We start from the raw sequence: 20156 nt of genomic DNA on the forward strand, positions 1-20156 counted from the left end.
GACTATTTTGGAATCATTTTGGGGATATATTGGAGAATAATTTAGCAAAGTTTCGAATGTTAATTTATAAATACAAAAAGTTATCGGCCTGTTATTATTATCGGCATATTATCGATAACAACTGTCATCGAAGAGTTAACGGTATATTATTGGTGAATTACTGACGTGTTATCGGTTTGTTATCGAGAAGTTAAAGATTTCAACAGAAAAAGATCAATTAAAGTATCGATTTGTTGCGGAAATATTTCCATATTATTTTGATAGCAAACCGATAACACATCGCTAACTTCCCGACAAAAAAAAACAATATTTTCGCAATTATTGATATTTTTAATTAACAACAAACAAATCAATAATTTTTCGGAAGCAATTAAATTTTTTTCGATAACAAAGCAATATTTTTTCGATAACAAATCGATAGTTTTCCGTTTACATATCCATAGCTTTTTCAGAACAAATCGAAATTTTTATATAATATATCGATATTTTTTGCTTAAAGAGGTCATTGATATAGTTTGCTATCAACAACAAATTCATAGCTATTCGGTAACAAATCGCTAACTCCTCTATACCTCGCCGATAACAAAGTGGATAAAAACAGATAATTCATCAAAAATAAAAGTATGACACGCCCATTAACCGTCGATGAAAATCCGAGCACTCGTCTTCAACAGTTGTTATCCTTTATTTTCCTATGCATTCCTTTCTTTGGTGGGGTGTTACAGGAAGCCGGTAGAGTGCTTAGCTTCAAAAATTCATATATCCGACTGAGCTCCGTATTCATCGAGAGGTGGGATATATATCTTAGAGATAAATACCAATATTTATCAAACAATTCCTTTTTAATATGCTTTATATTAGCTTCACTTGTATGTTTGTATGTATGTATTACTCTTTTATACCAAATAAAAATAATAAATGTTACATAAACGGTACCCGTCTTTGCAGATGGTACGGATATGTTTGCGTGTAATTGGGTGATTTTTAAATAAAACAACGTGCTTATATAAGATACACTTTTGAGATGTATGTAAATATTTTGGGATGCTTAATTGTTTGTAGTGTTGTGTGAAGTGCATTTGAACACAAATAAAGCGTTAGCCATATGAATTTTTCCAACAGCGGCGCAATAGATTATGTGTTAAGATGTCATTGTTTGAAAACGATTTATTTATTTTAATGGTAACTAATTATATAGCTGAGTTTATTTACTAATGCTACCGTGTTCAATTGTTTCCACATTAATATTTCTTCAAATAAATTTAAATGCATAAAAAAGTGTTTTCTAGGTACTTAAGTTTGAATACGTGTGGGATACACGAAGTATGGAAAACCAATGCAGTGGCACTAAAGGCCGCGGTACAATGATATTTTTCATATATATGCGTTTAACGCAAGCTTATGCATTCCAATAACATTGCCACAATCAACAAAGATGTTGCGTTTGTAAATATGAAGGAACTTCAGACTTGGCAATTGAAATTTATTACGCCTTGCCCATTCACCTACAAAATTTCGCGAAGCACTGTTATAAACATTCTCCCTATACAACAAAAATACTTGCTAGCATATTTGTGTCGTATTATATTGTTATATTCGAGTTTTTAATTGCGAAAAATGTTAGAAAATTTACCAACCAGTGGGAAAAATAATTTAACTTGCAAAGTGTACCAACACCCTTAGCCAAAGCAAATGTCAAATTCTTCTTCTTATGCTTTGCTTGTAACAAAATTTGGGAGTTGGCTACTTTTCAATATCAGATGGCGCCATTGTCGCTCATTCTACCGTTCTCCATAAAAAGACGTGCAATCTATTCATAATGCATAAGCTTATGTTAAACTCATCTATGAAAAATTGCTTATGTGTCGGAGCTATAATCATTGACGGCCGCGTCACAATGAAATGTCTCATGTTCATGAGCTTCGATGCAGACAATAGCGCAAGATATTGCGTTTGTGAATATAGAGAACAATTCAGACTTAGCACATGAAATTTATTTCGACTTGCCCATTCATATAAAAAATTTCGCGAATCACTCTTATAAATATTCTCACTATAAAAGAAAAAAAACTGATGACATATTTTGTCTCATTTTCATGTGTTAAAATGCATTTTTTAATTGTGAAAAACGTTGGAAAAGTACCAAAGAGTGGGAAAAATAATTTCACTTTCAAAATCATTGACATGTCATATTCTCCTTCTTCTTATGCTTTGCTTGCAACAAAAGTTTGCCTACTTTTTCATGTCAGATGGCGCTGGTGATGCGTTATCTGTCACTCTCTATGCAAATACGTGCAATCTACTCATCTGTCAGCGCACGATCCGGCATCAAAAATCGTATGTGATTGGGCTTTAAATGTTCCAACGGTAAGTAACGGAATTCACGCTGTATGCTTTAAAAGTGACTGACAAGTTGACATAAATTATGACACACTTTGGCCGGGTTTTCTATGCGATTTTAACTAAGCTAGAGTCTAACCCCACTACTTTGAGCGACTTAACTGAGATAAGTATTAAAATCTAGTCTAAATCGCAAAAGTACCAAGGCTACATTGAGTTCAACTATAAATGCACTGAGAAATCGGCTCTAAGCATCAAAGGTTGTTGGGTTAGATTCTAAAAAAGTTTAGCTTTATATAGTTTTTGATATTAATTTAGTAAAACAACTGAAATGACGGAAAAAATTGGCTTTTTAAACGGTTTTATTTAGCTTGACTTGCCAGGCTGGCTGGTTGGCTGGCTGGCACGAATTTTGTAATTGAAATTTAAGTAACTTCCCGATAAGCTACAAGCTTGAAACTTGGAATATAGTTCAGAACCCGATGACAATGCAATAATGAGAAAAAAATCGCCACTAGGTGGCGCAAGGATCGAGATTGTAGTCCGATTTGGCTCATATTTGGAACACATAATACATACAAGAATAAAAAGCGACCTATGAAAAAATGGCCGCTAGGTGGCGCAAGCATAGAGATATTCAAAAAAATTTGTGGTCCGATTTTGTCCATATTTGGAACACATAATACATACATGAATAGAAAGCGACCTATGATGTCCTATTTGGATCATATATGGAGTAAATATTACATATAGTCCGGTAGAAGTGAAATCAAAGTATTTTGGAGTTTGAGGAGGGACAAGCATACTTGGCTCAGAGTCGAGTAAAGTCTTTGGAAGGATTATGTATTGTGGACTTAGATTGAAACAAATTGTCAGGAAAGAGTCCGTGTAATAAAGAGTAGCTAAATGAACTAAATAGAATCAGAAATAATACGCAATTAAAAAACGACTAAAAACTTGAAAATAAAATAATTAAAAAAAAAAATATTTAAGGTAAACGGTTTCTTTGAAAGCAATACTTACATGAAATAATAATAATACTAAAAGCTAGAAAATAATTATGTGGGTCCTAGGTACTAGTCATCACACTCCCCACCAATCTAGGGCGTTGATCAGACCTTTAAATAAAAACGTTGGACGCGTCAAATTTCAATTGATAGTCATATATAAGACCAACTGAACCTTAATCAGGTTATGCTACGCCTCACAATTTTAGAAATTTCACGCCGTTCTGCAAGTGGGCTTTAAGCGAACAATCACACACATTTTTATTTTCTTTTAATATCTTTTTTTTTTATAGCTTTGTAGTTGCTTAATGTTGAATTTTTATGAAATTTTTGGAGGTTGCTTATTTGCAAAGGAGAATTCAACAAACGAAATTTTTATTAACCCAACAAATATTAGGAGAATTTCTTCTTTTTCGGTAGCCGAAATGACTCTGAAATAACTTCTCATTTGAAGCATTTATGCTCAGTATAAACTCATTAAGAGTGCATCATGAAATAAATAAAAAACAAGTAAGGAAGGCTAAGTTAGGGTGTAACTGAACATTACATACTCATCTGCTAAATTACAGCTTGCAAAACTTTTAAATTACCTTCTTTAAAAAGTGGGCGGTGCCACGCCCATTTCCCAAAATTTTACTAATTTTCTCTTCTGCGTCATAAGATCAACCCACCTACCAAGTTTCATCGCTTTATCCGTCTTTGGTAATGAATTATCGCACTTTTTCGGTTCTTCGAAATTTTCGATATGGAAAAAGTGGGCGTGGTTATAGGCCGATTTCGTTCATTTTAAATAGCGATCTTAGATGAGTACCCAGGAACTTACATACCTCAAAATTTACTCAAGTTGTCGTGTTTACGGACAGACGGACGACCGGACGGACATGACTAAATGATATATAGAAGTCTATATCTATCTCGATTAGTTTATGCTGTTACGGGGTACTATTATGCGAACAAAATTAATATACTCTGTGAGCTCTGCTCAGCTGAGTATAAAAACTGAATAAGAAATAAGAATCCCATATGACTCCTAAAGGGCTTATAAACAGCTCATATTTTGCTCCTTAAATGACTATTAGGAGTCTATTCGATCATTAAGGTTTGGATATTTATCAGAAGAAAGCAATATTAAGGTGATAATTCTATAAAGACATGCATATTTATTTCTCTGAATCGCCAGGAAAATGTATAAAATTTTGTGCTGATGTTGCTCTGTTGTATATACACTAAGTATAATTTCCCCCTGGAAACACGTGTAGGTACTTACAATAATTAATGTAATATGATCCCTTTCCGCGCTTTCATTAAAATTAGTTTACTTTGCAGGTAGGTATGTTAAGATGCAAACTTTGTTGTTACTAACAACCACTTTAAAGTTGAGTAAATATTTTAAAATTAGTTTTTTTTTTTAATGTAAACTTGCACTTTGGTTACGGTAAGCATTAAGGTGATTTGTACTATGTCGAAATATTAAAGGGCTAATTAATGGTGACTTATCCTTAACCAGATAGAACAGCTGATCGAACCAACCTTATGGAAATCAATGTAATCGTTAATGTTGTCATACCATAACGCTAATGCCATAACCATATCATAGCCAACCAATTGATTTTTGGTTTTTCGCCATATCCATAACCTAGAAACATTTTGATTTGGAGAATTCATTAACCGTTTGTACATTGTATTTGTTTTGGGTACGTTTTGACTAAGACACTTATTTTTTGTGCTATATGTTTGTAATTTTTTGCGTTTTCTTCATTTCTATGAAATTTTCAAGATTTTTAGGTTAAGGCACCAATAACTGATGCAAATATTATATGCAAATTTGATAAGGAAGTTTAACTGGCCCTTAAATTCTTACACATTTTTATGCGATACTTCTTTCAAAATAGCTATAGCTTATGAAAGCGATAAATTCCCAAGTTCCACTTATTTTTGTGACCACATATATCAAGCTGTAGTAGTGTGTAGGAGTAGGACTGCATTTGTGTGAATAGTATTTGTTTATATTGTAACGAATTTGCTTGCAAATCCTCTTATTTGCAATCCTCTGCTAAGTTCGAATCACTAAACTGTTGAATAAATAACTCCAATTGGTAATAATGCAAAATGGCCTTTATTAAAGTACTTCACAATAACACTCAAACTGTGCAACGAATAGCTTGCTTAATAACCAAACTGATTGATAGCTCAAATGAAACTCTACTATCCAAAATAATACTGCTCCTGCTCGCTAGATAGCGTCTTAGTCGAAACTGCTTGACAACTCAAATCAAACTGAATTCCAGCGCCTCTACAATTGCCGCCTTTTATACTCTTTGATTTCAACCTTCGCATCTTCTAGGCGCTTCCAGAATCTACTAGTCCAGCAGCTCTCAAACTTCTCAGCTATAACTACAATTGCACAATTTAATAGTTTTTCTCATTGCATACTTATAGGAGTATCTCCGATATATGCATGTGTTTGTGCATTGACTCTCCGCTGCTCGTATACGTACATGGTACATATCTGTAGACGCAATTATTGTTTCGTTTATGTAGATACATAATGATTGATCTATGGATGTGAATTCACGTCACTGCTTAGCATCGGCTTAGAGACGATAGCATCGCTCAGTGCTGCTAACATTCGTTACACTGCCCTCCACCTAAGTCTGATCGTCCCGATCAGACAAATCTCTCGATCTAAACGCTGCTAGCATCGCCAAATGTACCACTCTTCTATATCGTGATTTCCCAATTGCTTGTATGCGGTAGACGACATCACTGATCGTCTTCACAACTCTGTACGGGCCTTCCCAACTGCACCGATTTTTGGTTGGAACACCTTTCCGCCGGTGAGGGTTGTATATCAGTACCAAATCTCCCTCCCGGAAACCTTCCAAATTATTTTCCTTGTCGTACCTGTGTTTCATCTTACTACTCATTATCCTGGATCGTTCCCTCGCACTCTGTTGCTTGGCCAATGAACTACTTCGTAGAGCTTGCGCTTGACGGATTGGCTTCGCATAATCAGTGTCGTTCCCACATTTCACAAGAGTAGTGCGCTCCGGCTTGAAACTACTCTCGCATTCTTTCTCGGAAATTCTTTGCTTCGTTTTCCTGCGTCTTTTAGGTTTTGTCAATGCCAGTGTTTCTCTCGCAGGTACTTTTGGTTTTGCTTTATTTGGCCCATTCGATCTATTAACCTTTGCCTTTGACTTCCGTGGTTTTTGTTGAGTCTTCTCCACCAGTACTCGATTACTACGGAACCCTTTCTCCAACTTGAAGTTAAGTGGTATATCCTGGTTTGCATAACGCATCACCCTTCTCTGCATATCGATCTTGATGTCATGGTCAACCAAGAAGTCTACTCCCAATATGACTTCTTCAATGATCTTCGCCACAACGAATTTGTGTAGAACCATGACCTTTCCAATCAAGACTTCACATATCACTTCTCCCTGAACTTGGTTATACTCGCCAGTGACCGTGCGCAACCTTGCTCCAGGTAACGGTTTTATTCTCCTGTTGACCAAGTCAGATCGGATCGAGGAATGAGATGCGCCCGTATCTACAGTCAGTACACGTTCTTTACCATCCACATTCCCTCTGACGGTAAGACTGCTCAATTTTCTACCAATTTGCAACACAGATATCACAGGGCATTCAATAGCTGGATCTAGCTCTCGATCTCTACCTCTTACTCGATCTTGCTCCTCTCCTCCAGCTTTGCGTTTACGGCCATCCACATTGTTGGAACTAATAGGACCAAGATCGCAATGACGTGCAATGTGACCTGGGTTGCCGCACTTGAAACATTTAATAACTCCGGAATTCTTCTGTTGAGATCCCTTCAGTGCTTCCAAAATTGTGTCTACCCACTCTGGCCTTTATACTTCCACACGGCGTGCTTTGAAAACTGGCTTACACAAAAGCGACGCTGTTTCCTGAGTAAGTGCGTGGGATACCGTTTCAGCAAATGTTAGTTTTGGATTCGCATATGTAGCCCGCTTCGTTTCCACATCTCGTATGCCATTTATGAAGTTCTGGATGTTTACCCTTTCAGTGTATTCCACGGGTGCGTCCCCATTTGCAAGATGAGCCAATCTTTCAATATCTGAAACAAACTCCTGCAATATCTCATTTGCTTTTTGGTAGCGGTTTTGCAACTCAATTTGGAATATCTGTTTTCTATGCTCGCTTACATAACGTCGTTCTACAGCAGCCATCAGTGCTTCATAATTGTTCCGCTCTCCTTCGGGAATCGTCTGTAGGATTTCCGCTGCTGGCGCCTTCAATGCCACGAACAGTGCAGCAATTCCAGTTGTTCACTGCTGCGGTCTTCTCAAACTGTAGCTTGAAGACCTGGAAAGGAACAGAACCGTCAAAAGATGGAGTTTTTACCTTCGTATTACTCGCTGAAACTGTTGGGCGATTTATTTGCAACTCCTGTATACGACCTTTCAAAGCTTCTATGTCGGCATCCATTTTGTCCTCGAGCTGTACAATTTTTGTATTCTGTGCTTCTAACTGCGAAGACATTTGTGCCACCTGCAATGATATACGCGTTTCTTCTGCTTCAATCTTCGATGTTATTTCTGACGACATTTCTGCAATACGTGTATTCTGTTCTTCCATCTTGGATGCCAGTTGAGATTTTATATCTGTCTTTTGCGATTCCAGTTGAGATGACATTTGTGACGACATTTCTGAAATACGCGTTTCTTGTGCTTCGATCTTTGATGTTATTCGTGTCTCTTGGGATTCTATCTTGGATGTTATACGGTTCTCCTGCGATTCCAGTTGGGATGCCACTGTTGATGTTTGCGCAAGTATTGCAGCCAAAATCATGTTCAAGTCTGTGCTCGTAACTGTCTGCGATTTTTGGTTTTTCTCTTCAATTTTTGTTGTCTCCTCGCCATCAAGATAAAAGACATACTCTTCCACATCAATTCCTTCTAATTCCATTGCCTCTCGTAGTCGTGCCTGAAGTTCGAGTTTAATGCCGGTTGTATTCAATCCACGGTTCTCCAACTCCTTCTTCAGTTGCGGGATCTTCAATTCACTTAACTTTACCATGTCCTTGTTGTCCTCTGGAATTTATTCAACAATTCCTCTTCTGACACCAATTGTAACGAATTTGTTTGCAAATCCTCTTATTTGCAATCCTCTGCTAAGTTCGAATCACTAAACTGTTGAATAAATAACTCCAATTGGTAATAATGCAAAATGGCCTTTATTAAAGTACTTCACAATAACACTCAAACTGTGCAACGAATAGCTTGCTTAATAACCAAACTGATTGATAGCTCAAATGAAACTCTACTATTCAAAATAATACTGCTCTTGCTCGCTAGATAGCGTCTTACTTGCTTGACAACTCAAATCAAACTGAATTCCAGCGCCTCTACAATTGCCGTATTTTATACTCTTTGATTTCAACCTTCGCATCTTCTAGGCGCTTCCAGAATCTACTAGTCCAGCAGCTCTCAAACTTCTCAGCTGTAACTACAATTGCACAATTTTATAGTTTTTCTCACTGCATACTTATAGGAGTATCTCCGATATATGCATGTGTTTGTGCATTGACTCTCCGCTGCTCGTATGCGTACATGGTACATATCTGTAGACGCGATTATTGTTTCGTTTATGTAGATACATAATGATTGATCTATGGATGTGAATTCACGTCACTGCTTAGCATCGGCTTAGAGACGATAGCATCGCTCAGTGCTGCTAACATTCGTTACAATATTGTATTTAGTTATGTTTAAATAAGTTTGCACTTTGATTAGTATGTAAATAATTTAGCTACAGACAAGCACTGTCACTATGCACGTAGATATAAGTAGGTAATTAAAAAGTTTGTAGGTATAAGCAGAAGATGCGCATGCGCATGATTGTGGCTTAGTGTATGCTTTGTAAATATCCGTATGCTTGTAAATCAGCTCAAACAAAAGTTTTAAAGTTAGTGGTAGCTTTTTGTTTATTTTTTATTTCTTTTTTTTTATACTCAGTTGAGCAGAGCTCACATAGTATATTAACTTTGATTGGATAACGGTTGGTTGTACAGGTATAAAGGAATCGAGATAGATATAGACTTCCATATATCAAAATCATCAGGATCGAAAAAAAATTTGATTGAGCCATGTCCGTCCGTCCGTCCGTTTGTCCGTTAACACGATAACTTGAGTATATTTTGAGGTATCTTGATGAAATTTGGTATTTAGGTTCCTGAGCACTCATCCCAGATCGCTATTTAAAATGAACGATATCGGACTATAACCACGCCCACTTTTTCGATATCGAAAATTTCGAAAAACCGAAAAAGTGCGATAATTCATTACCAAAGACGGATAAAGCGATGAAACTTGGTAGGTGATTTGAACTTATGACGCAGAATAGAAAATTAGTAAAATTTTTGACAATGGGCGTGGCACCGCCCACTTTTAAAAGAAGGCAATTTAAAACTTTTGCAAGCTGTAATTTGGCAGTCGTTGAAGATATCATGGTGAAATTTAGCAGGAACGTTACTCCTATTACTATATGTATGCTTTATAAAAATTAGCAAAATCGGAGAACGACCACGCCCACTTTAAAAAAAAAAATTTAAGTCAAATTTTAACAAAAAATTTAATATCTTTACAGTATATAAGTAAATTATGTCAATATTCAACTCCAGTAATGATATGTTGCAACAAAATACAAAAATAAAAGAAATTTTCAAAATGGGCGTGGCTCCGCCCTTTTTCATTTAATTTGTCTAGGATAATTTTAATGCCATAAGTCGAACAAAAATTGACCAATCCTTGTGAAATTTGGTAGAGGCTTATATTCTAGGACGATAACTTATTTCTGCGAAAAAGGACGAAATCGGTTTAAGCCACGCCCAGTATTTATACAAAGTCGACCGTCTGTCCTTCCGCTCGGCCGTTAACACGATAATTTGAGCAAAAATCGATATATCTTTACTAAACTCAGTTCATTCAGTATAAAAAATGGCCGAAATCAGACCATGACTACGCCCACTTTTTCGATATCGAAAATTACAAAAATGAAAAAATGCCATAATTCTATACCAAATACGAAAAAAGGGATGAAACATGGTAATTGGATTGGTTTATTGACGCAAATTCTAGAGTGACCCCTGGTCCACCTTTATGGCGATATCTCGAAAAGGCGTCGACCTATAGAACTAAGGCCCACTCCCTTTTAAAATACTCCTTAACACTTTTCATTTGATACACATATCGTACAAAAAAAGTCTAGAGTCACCCCTGATCCACCTTTATGGCGATATCTCGAAAATGCGTCCACCTACAGATCTAAGGCCTTAAAAGACTTATTAACACCTTTCATTTGATACCCATATCGTACAAACAAATTCTAGAGTCACCCTTGGTCCACCTTTATGGCGATATCTCGAAAATGCGTCCACCTACAGATCTAAGGCCTTAAAAGACTTATTAACACCTTTCATTTGATACCCATATCGTACAAACACATTCTAGAGTCACCGTGGGCCACCTTTATGGCGATATCTCGAAAAGGCGTACACCTATAGAACTAAGACCCACTCCCTTTTAAAATACTCATTAACACCTTTCTTTTAATACCCATATCGTACAAACAAGGTCTAGAGTCATCCCTGATCCACCTTTATGGCGATATCTCGAAAATGCGTCCACCTACAGATCTAAGGCCTTAAAAGACTTATTTACACCTTTCATTTGATACCCATATCGTACAAACAAATTCTAGAGTCACCCTTGGTCCACCTTTATGGCGATATCTCGAAATGGCGTCACCCTATATAACTAAGGCCCACTCCGTTTTAAAACCCTCATTAGTACCTTTAATTTGATACCCATATCGTACAAACAAATTCTAGAGTCACCCCTGGTCCACCTTTATGGCGATATCTCGAGAAGGCGTCACCCTACAGAACTAAGGCCCACCCCGTTTTAAAACCTTCATTAATACCTTTAATTTGATACCCATATCGTACAAACACGTTCTAGAGTCACCCTTGGTCCACCTTTATGGCGATATCTCGAAAAGGCATCCACCTATAGAACTAAGACCCAAGCCCTTTTAAAAAGACTCATTAACACCTTTCTTTTGATACCCATATCGTACAAAGTCTAGAGTCAACCCTGATCCACCTTTATGGCGATATCCCTAAATGGCGTTCACCTATATAACTATGGCTCACTCCCTCATAAAATACCCTTTAATACCTTTCATTTGATACATATGTCATACAAACACATTCCAGGGTTACCCTCGGTTCATTTTCCTTCATGGATATTATCTTGTCACCATAGCTCTCAACTGAGTATGTAATGTTCGGTTACACCCGAACTTAACCTTCCTTACTTGTTTTTATTCAATTTGTATTTTTTTTGGCCAATTTCTACATACATAAACATGAGTATTTTGTACTGCCGAGAGATCATCCCAACACCGATATGACTACGCGACAAAGTCACGATAAGCGTCAAACTCAATACACTTTTTGTTGTTGTTTTTAACGTCATTATTTATGTGTGAATTTTACAAATTGTTTGCTCTTTCAAATACGCTTAACTGATTTCCCACCACACTTAGATTGACTATGTTAATAGGTAATAACAAAAAAGCTGGAAAAAATGAAAATAAAGGAAATAAAAACTCATGAGCAAAAAACGCAAGAAGTAGCAATTATACGCTTGTTAAATGCTTAACACGTTCGACTTTGAAGAGCTGCACAGCCAATGGGGTTAGAAAAACAAACTCACAAAGCAATATATAGTAAAACTTTTCTAATCAACTCCAGTTAATCTCATATACATATGTATATTTCTTAAAAAAATTACATTTGACTATATATAATACAGCATTCAAACAGGCATTTAATTGTACAATTAAATAAATTTTCGCAATTAAACGCTTATTGGGCACACTTCTTATATAAAATAGAAAATGTTAAATATTTAAATAAAAATTAAATTGAACGCCTAATTGAATAAAAAATCGAGTCAACTGTGATTGTCGGCAACTTTACCGAGGTCACACGCCTCCTAAGATCAATGTGTTCTCCAAAACTAAAGCCAATGAATATTACGAATTAACGACCATAGCGCGCAAAATTCTAAAGAAGACACAGGAGACTTTTGTAAGCCTCATAAATGGGAGAGGTGAGGCAAGCAAGCGGTAGAGATAAAATGATAATGATGTGGAAAAAAGAGAAGGAAAGGGAAAGGAGAAGCTAGAAAAAATAAAGGGCAGAGGGAAATATAGAAAAGGAGATTATAGAGGAATAATAAAAGAAGGGCAAATGGAAGGTTAGGTTAAACTGGCCGATAGTGAGACCTCACATATATTGAATGAGTCCACAGTGTTAGGGAAACGGAAGCGTCGGGGAAAGAAAGTAGGGGATGAGTTGAAAGACGAAAAGCCGTCGGCTGGCTGGCCGCCTACACTTAAATTACAAGGCTTTGCCGACAAAAAAATTTACCTCTACAACAAGGAAAAAAATTGAACCGGCCATGTTCAATCAATAATAAGCAGCTACCTGTTACCCAACGATTACATATTAGAGTTCCAACAGAAGTTCAACGACACCGAAAATACGGCCCGAAGAATAAGTGAAGCAGCAATCATCGCTGACGACTTAAACTTAATAGCTATCGAAGGAGGAACGCACACGACGAACTCAAGAGGAGTGCTAGACATGGCAGCTTAACTGGAACTAACACTCATACACTCCGGCTTATCGACTTTCATCAGGCGCCTATGCAGCGAGGAAACAATATGATATATCACGATGACAGCTGAAAGCATCTCTAAAGTCATACTGAAGTAGAGAGCACTACAGTACTTCCCCTACTCACTTGAGCAGCTGTTATTACTATATGTGTTTTGTAATACGATCGGTTAAAAAATTTTTATATATGTATTTTTAGAGGAATTTTCTTTTTCCATAGGCTAGTCCGATCTAACCGCTGATTAGTGCAAATGAAACATTCCACTGTTTTTCCCGACGTTTCGCTAAAACTTTTTTAGCATCTTCAGGGGCATTTCCATTTTATTTTCTGGTGAAAAAAAGAAATTACAGATATGAGTTTTAATTTAAGAGGCCATTACAAACATATCTACGTGGTAAGCACGCGCAGATACATACATAGACATTCGCTTAGATACATACATAGACATATAACATAGTCAATAGACTCACAATATATAATTTACATTAAAAATTGCACAATTTTACATTAAAAAACTACACTTATTAAAAGTGAAAAACATAGAAATAAAAATATCGGTACCACCTCTTGTGGTAGTGTTGTCAATACTAATGTCTAAATTTTTTTTTTTTTTTTTTTTTTTTTTTTTTGTTTATCATGTAAACATTATTTTTGTTATTACTATATCCTATTCTTCATAAACTCCCAATATTGTGGACACAAGCATAAACACCTGTCGATGGAATGCGTCAATTAAATTCTGAAGCAGCCAAAAGGATAAAAACAGCTAAAAGTTCCTATAAAGAACAGTAAGAAGAAGAAATGTGAGGAACTTCGAAAAGATGTCGCCATATAGTACAAAAAAGGAGCAGGCTCATGATACCGTCGCCAAATAAAAATATAATGGTTAATATAATAAGCATACTTGTTACTACTTTAGAGATTAAGGAAGATTGAGAAGCCCTAATAAGCACGCCTGAAGTGTCTCCACTCGTAAGCAAATAAGTATTACCATTAGCAGCAAGAAGCCTGAAAAACATAAAATCCTGCGCCTTTATCTCAGCAGAATTAATTTACAAAAATTCACCCAGAGTTCCTTCTGAATATGAAAAAAGCAACAGCTTTTCAAATGGCAACTGTTAGGGGTCTCAAACTCAATATCACAAGCTCGTAAAACTACATATTGCAGCTCCATAAGACAAGTATCTTCCTATCACCCAGTCAGCATGGTTTCAGACATGGAAAATTCACTGTAGCTACATATAGATGACTGGTATGATTTTTCTGGTAATTATTTACAATCTCTGACCTATCAACAACAAAAAAGTATGAGCACGTGCTTCCATGTTATTCCCGTTTGCGTTATCCGTCATTCATTTATCGCCAGACTCAATTGTTTTATTCCATTTTTTTAACATTTTATTTTCATTTACATACATACCAATCATTTACCGTATCTGTCTATTGTCGTCACCTTGATTCAACAGTCGCATTGCCCAAACGTTGCTCGAACAATTCTCAACAACTCCCGCTTATATGCACAAGATTAGATGTCTCTGTTCCATTTCTTAAGCACATCGTCGGAGACCACCGCTTACCCCACAACCTCTAAATTGATCAGATTTCCTCCCAAATAACTCATTAATTTACTTAAAGCATAATTTCAAAAGCTTGAAAGAAAAAAAATCTCTTGTTATAAGGATTTAATAAATTAAGTCACGTCTAAGTACGGCGACAACCAAAGTAGGCAAGCGGGAAATAATTTACATTATATGCAAATCGGTAATCCCATTTTTTTTTTTTTTAATCGTAAAAGCGCTCAAGAACATAAGCTCATGATAAAATATGTAAATTATTTTTTTTTTTTAAGAATGAACCTTATTTATATATGTAAACATTTTTTTGTTTTGTCTTGTAGGCAATTGAAAGGGTGATACAATTGTAATGGAGCATGTAATATCACGTAAATCTCAGCTAAACTTATTATCTTTTATACACAAAATTAATTCAGCTTGTTTGTCAACAATGGGCGGGAGAAGAGCTGAGCCCATTTGTGATTTGATTTCTCAATTGGGTTTTTTACAAAAAATATTCCAATAGGTGGCTCTCTTTTATGAACGTATATGCGGGGACTTGAGAAGAGATAGTTTAACCAACCTATTACTCGATGAGTGGCACTGAAGAAAGATACTCGCAAAACCCCTACACATGAACTTATCAAGTTCATTATTATAGAATACTAGCTTTTTAACAAAGTTTCTGATTAAAAAATTTACTCGAAATGTGACGCTGCTGATATATATTCAAAGAGAGAGTATACAGGCAAAGAGCGAGAAATAAATAGCAATAAATATAAAGCAAGAGAGAAAGTGAGAGTACCATAGAGAAAAAAAGCTTGAGAGTGAGCAAATCTAGCATAATTGGTAGTTACTGGAGGGAGTGCAGTGATAAGAATTGAGAGGAAGAGAGTGAGAGAGAACAGCTTATATATGTGTATGTCTTTTTTAAACATCCAAAATCCTCAAACAAAAATTTATAAAATTTTTGAAATAGCAGCCTGTGTAGAATAGGAATAGGAATAGGAATCGGAATAGGAATCGACATAGCAATAGGAATACGAACATAAATAAGAATAGGAATAAGAATGGGAAAATGAATAGGTATAGGAAAAGGAATAGAAATAGGAATAAGAACAGCAGTAGGAATAGAAATAGGAATATAGGAGTTGGAATAGGAATAGAAACGGCATGATACTAGAAAAAAGGCGGGGTGGTACTATGCTTCGAAAACCACACCAAAGGTCCTGGATTCAATTCTTGGGCAAAGCAACATCGAAAATTTAGAAAAAGGGATTTTCAATTAGAAAACAGTTTTCAAGCGGTGATTTGATATTTTATTTCATTCTATTTTAGTTTGTTTTTTATTTTACTTTATTTTTTATTATATTTAATTTTATTTTATTTTATTTTACTTTATTTTATTTTATTTTACTTTATTTTATTTTATTTTATTTTAGCTTATTTTATTTTAATATATTTTACTTTATTTTATTTTATGTTATTTTATTTCATTTTATTTTATTTACTTTATTTTATTTTATTTTATTTTATTTCATTTTTATTATATTTTTTTTTTTTTTATTTTATTTTATGTTATTTTATTTCATTTTATTTTATTTACTTTATTTTATTTTATTTTATTTCATTTTTATTATATTTTTTTTATTTTATTTTATTTTATTTGTTTGATTTTATTTCACTTATTTCTAGCTTATATTATTTAATTATACTTCTTTATTTCAGTTTTTTCTAATTTGATATAATTTTTTTTTTTAAATAAATAAATAAGGGGCGATAATCTCCGAAGAGATTTTCCATTTTGCGCCGTGCTTCTTATTAATTTTTCCCACAAATTGGCGGGACGGGATCTACATGTTTTATGCCGACTTTGAACGGCGTCTGCAAGGCAGACCAATTTTCACTGAGACGTTTTTCATGGCAAAAATATATTCGGAGTGTTTGTCAAATCGCTGACGAATGGCGCTTAAAAAACTGTTTTCTAATTGAAAAAATTTCTTTCTAAATTTTTAATGTTACTTTGACCGGGAGTTGAATTCACGATCTTCGGTGTGGCCAATGTAATTTTTGTTTAGCTCGATTAAAAATCTTCATATCAGTGTTAACATATGTATTTATGTGTTCATGACTCTGGAAATTTATATATATGTAGATGAATTCATACATATGGACATTGATATGAAAATGTTTGTGTTTATTTTAAAACAAAACATTGCACGCGTTACTGGTTAAAATTATCTGTTACTTTAGGTTAAGGTCGACCAGTAAAATCGAGCAAGAAAAGAATTAGCAAAAAAAGACTCAGAACGTTTTAAACGCCAATTTACTAATTACACTAATAGTTATGAAATAATTGGTGAGTATAGATATTACAGATTCAAACACCTTAAATTAAACGATGGAATGAGACAAGTTATAGAAAAGAAATGCAAATAAATGCTCGTTTAAAGATTCTTATTGAAAAAAAAAAAAAAAAAAACAAAGAAAAATATTATGCGACTAAGTTTACTTTGCTTAAATCAAAATTTTGCATAACTTTAGAAAGCGAAATTTTATTGAATATAAATTTGCATAGCCATCAAGTTCGCAGCACAAATTACGAAAAAATTTAATTTGAGTAAAGCATCGCAATGTTTAAGTCAAGAACACGTTTTGCTCCTGGCAATTTAATTGCAAACAACAAAAGACTTAAGAAGCGAACTTGTTTGAAATATTATATATGTATGTATATGTAAATTGAAACATCAAATCTCATAGCATTACTTTATCGGAAAGAGTTATAGATGTTTTTTTTAGTTGAAATATATAAACCAGATTTTCTTAGCTGTGATCTCTTAAAAAAATTTAACCATATAAGGAAATTCTGGCCAGGGCAAAGTTGAGATTTTTCTATGGAGTTTCAAAAAATTTAATAATTTTTTTATGCATCTTTGAAGACTGTATGTTGTTATATCACAAAAAATTCTAAAAGGCGATTTTTATACTATGTAGAATTTGTTCTTCATTGGACTAAAACTTAATGGGCTGCAAAACTTTATACTTATTTATTTTTTCTATACCTTTTTGAACTCTTCAAAGTTTGGTTAGAACGGATGTCTTTATAGAGATTCGAATTTGAAGTTCTACAAAGCTATTATTTGTTTTTTTTTTTTACATAAATTTGGAGAAAGAAAAAGTTACACATTTTTGAAGTTTTTACCATCTTAGAAATATGTACAAAGTTTATAGACTCCGAAGTTCGATTTCTACAAAACTGTCATTAGTTTTGGCCGCCGTGGTGTGATAGTAGAGTGCTCCGCCTACCGCACCAAAGATCCTGAGTTCACGCCCCAGGCAAAGCAACATTAACATTTTAGAAACAAGTTTTTTCAATTTGGATAATATGTATCTATGCGGAGTCGCCCCTCGGTAGTGTTTGGCAAGCACTCCAAGTGTATTTCTGTCATGAAAAGATTCTCAGTTAAAACTCAACTGTCTTGCAGATGCCGTTCTAATAGGTATAAAACAAATAGGTCCAATCCCGTCAATTTATAGGAAAAATTAAAAAGGATCACGATGCAATCTGTAAGAGAAGCTCGGCCTAAAATTTCTTCGGAGGTTATCCCGCCTTACATTTATTTTTTTTTTTCGTATGTATTTAGTATTTCATCTTAAATTTGAGAAAACAAATTTCAAATTGCAACTCTCAATAGATGCAAAGAAATTTAGAACTGAAGGCTTTGAAATTAGATTTCTTTAAAACATAAATTGGATCCAAAATGAAAATTGAATAATTTTCGAAACTTTTTTGAAGTCTTAAAAGGCGCGATATATGTACCATGGAAGGGATTTAGGCCTAGCTGACCTGCTCCTTTTATTTATCCTACAAATTGGCGGAACGGGACCTGCATGCCTTACGGGGACCTTATGCCGACTCCGAACGGCATCTGCAAGGCGGATGAGTTTTCACTGAGGAGCGGGAGTGTTTGCCAAATCACTGCCGAAAGGCGACCCCGCTTAGAAATATTTATATTCTAATTGAAAAAACTTGTTTCTAAATTTTTGAGAGTTGAACCCAGAATCTTCGATGTGGTAGGCGGAGACGCTACCACCACACCACGATGGCCGCTTAGAACGCAGATTTAGGGCTTTCAATTTATTGTTGTTATATTTTTTTTTTATAATTTAAAATTTGTAAAAAAAATTATTTCTTAACTTTTTGAACTCTAAAACGATATGAACAAAATTTAGAAAGAAAATGTTCAAGGCTGTAAAATTGGATTTCTACAAAATATTAATTAACTTTCAAATTAAAAAAGAAAAATTGTTTTAGAGACGTTTTTGAAGTCTTGAAAGCTGCGAAAAAAGTTCAAAAGTTTAGAATGGAGGTTAATAGGGCTTCCAAATTTTTGTTGTTATTTTCTTTTTGATTTAAAATTTGAAAAGAAAAAGTTGTTTTCTAAGCTTTTTTGAGTCTAAAGCGATATGAATAATATTTAGAACTGAAACTTGTAGAGCTTTTAAAATTAGTTTCCAACAAAACAATAGTTTAATTTAAAATTAAAAAAAAAAAATAGTTTCGATTTTTTTAGGTCTTTAAAAATAGGGGGCAAGTTTAAAACGTAAAATTTTTAGAATTTTCTAAACTTTTTTTAACTTTAAGAAGATAAAACGTAAACTTTTAATAATTTTCTAAACCTTTTTGAACTTTAAAAAGATATCAATTAAGCTTAGAATGAAAATTATAGGGTATTACAATTGAATTTCTGCAAAACTGTTATTAGTTTTTTTTTTTTTTTATTAGAATTTTTTTTTTTTTTTCATGTTTGAGAGAACCAAATTAAGTTCCAGAATATAAATATTTACACACCATTATACGCACACACAATATATTATTATGATTTTTTTTTAATTACATATTCATAAATAGTAATAACTGCCACCACCACAACTTCCGTACCTTTTTATTTCGCACCAAAAGTACACTAAAGTGCCAAAAATTTAATTAGTTTTCACTGCTACCTCGTTGATTAAGACGTTTCCCAAATCATTAGCTTCACTTGAATGTATCGCTTGAATATGATTTTTTCTAATTGCAATTATTAACCGTGTCTGGCTGCCACAAATTTTGTTTATTTATTATCCACTGAGTATAAATGAATTACTTTCAAAAAAAAAATTGATAAATTATAAAAATCTCAAATCGTTTTTTAACCGTCGTTTGCGGCCGCCTAGAAGATACTGATATCACATTCTATTCACTCAGGTGTATAAATAAACATAATTAGGCACTTTACTCCTAAGCGTATTCGCACGCCACGCATATTAGTACACTCACAACACAAAAACATTTCAGTGTGCAAACATATAAGCTACAAATTATACATACATATCTACAATACATTAAATGGTTCGCCATTATCAACTTAGCTTTTCTGCTCTGTTGTACTCACATTCTCATTTTTTTTTTTTTTTTGTATCTAAGTTGAGTACTCGCGCGCCCGCTAAAGATTTTAAGGACAATGTCAGCATTGTACATATCA

At 34.4% G+C, this 20156-nt stretch overlaps 1 protein-coding gene across 1 annotated transcript in view; it reads right to left on the bottom strand.

Moving 5' to 3' along the window:
* Window positions 1–19838, bottom strand: part of bond (james bond) — a 63582-nt gene extending 43744 nt beyond the window's left edge. The window contains exon 1 of the mRNA XM_067762839.1: window positions 19574–19838. The gene's annotated coding sequence lies outside the window, so the exon portion shown is untranslated. The remainder of the gene's footprint in view (window positions 1–19573) is intronic.
* Between the last annotated feature and the right edge of the window lie 318 nt (window positions 19839–20156).

The sequence above is a fragment of the Eurosta solidaginis genome, chromosome 1 (genome assembly GCF_040869045.1).
Source record: "Eurosta solidaginis isolate ZX-2024a chromosome 1, ASM4086904v1, whole genome shotgun sequence".
Lineage (NCBI taxonomy): Eukaryota > Metazoa > Arthropoda > Insecta > Diptera > Tephritidae > Eurosta > Eurosta solidaginis.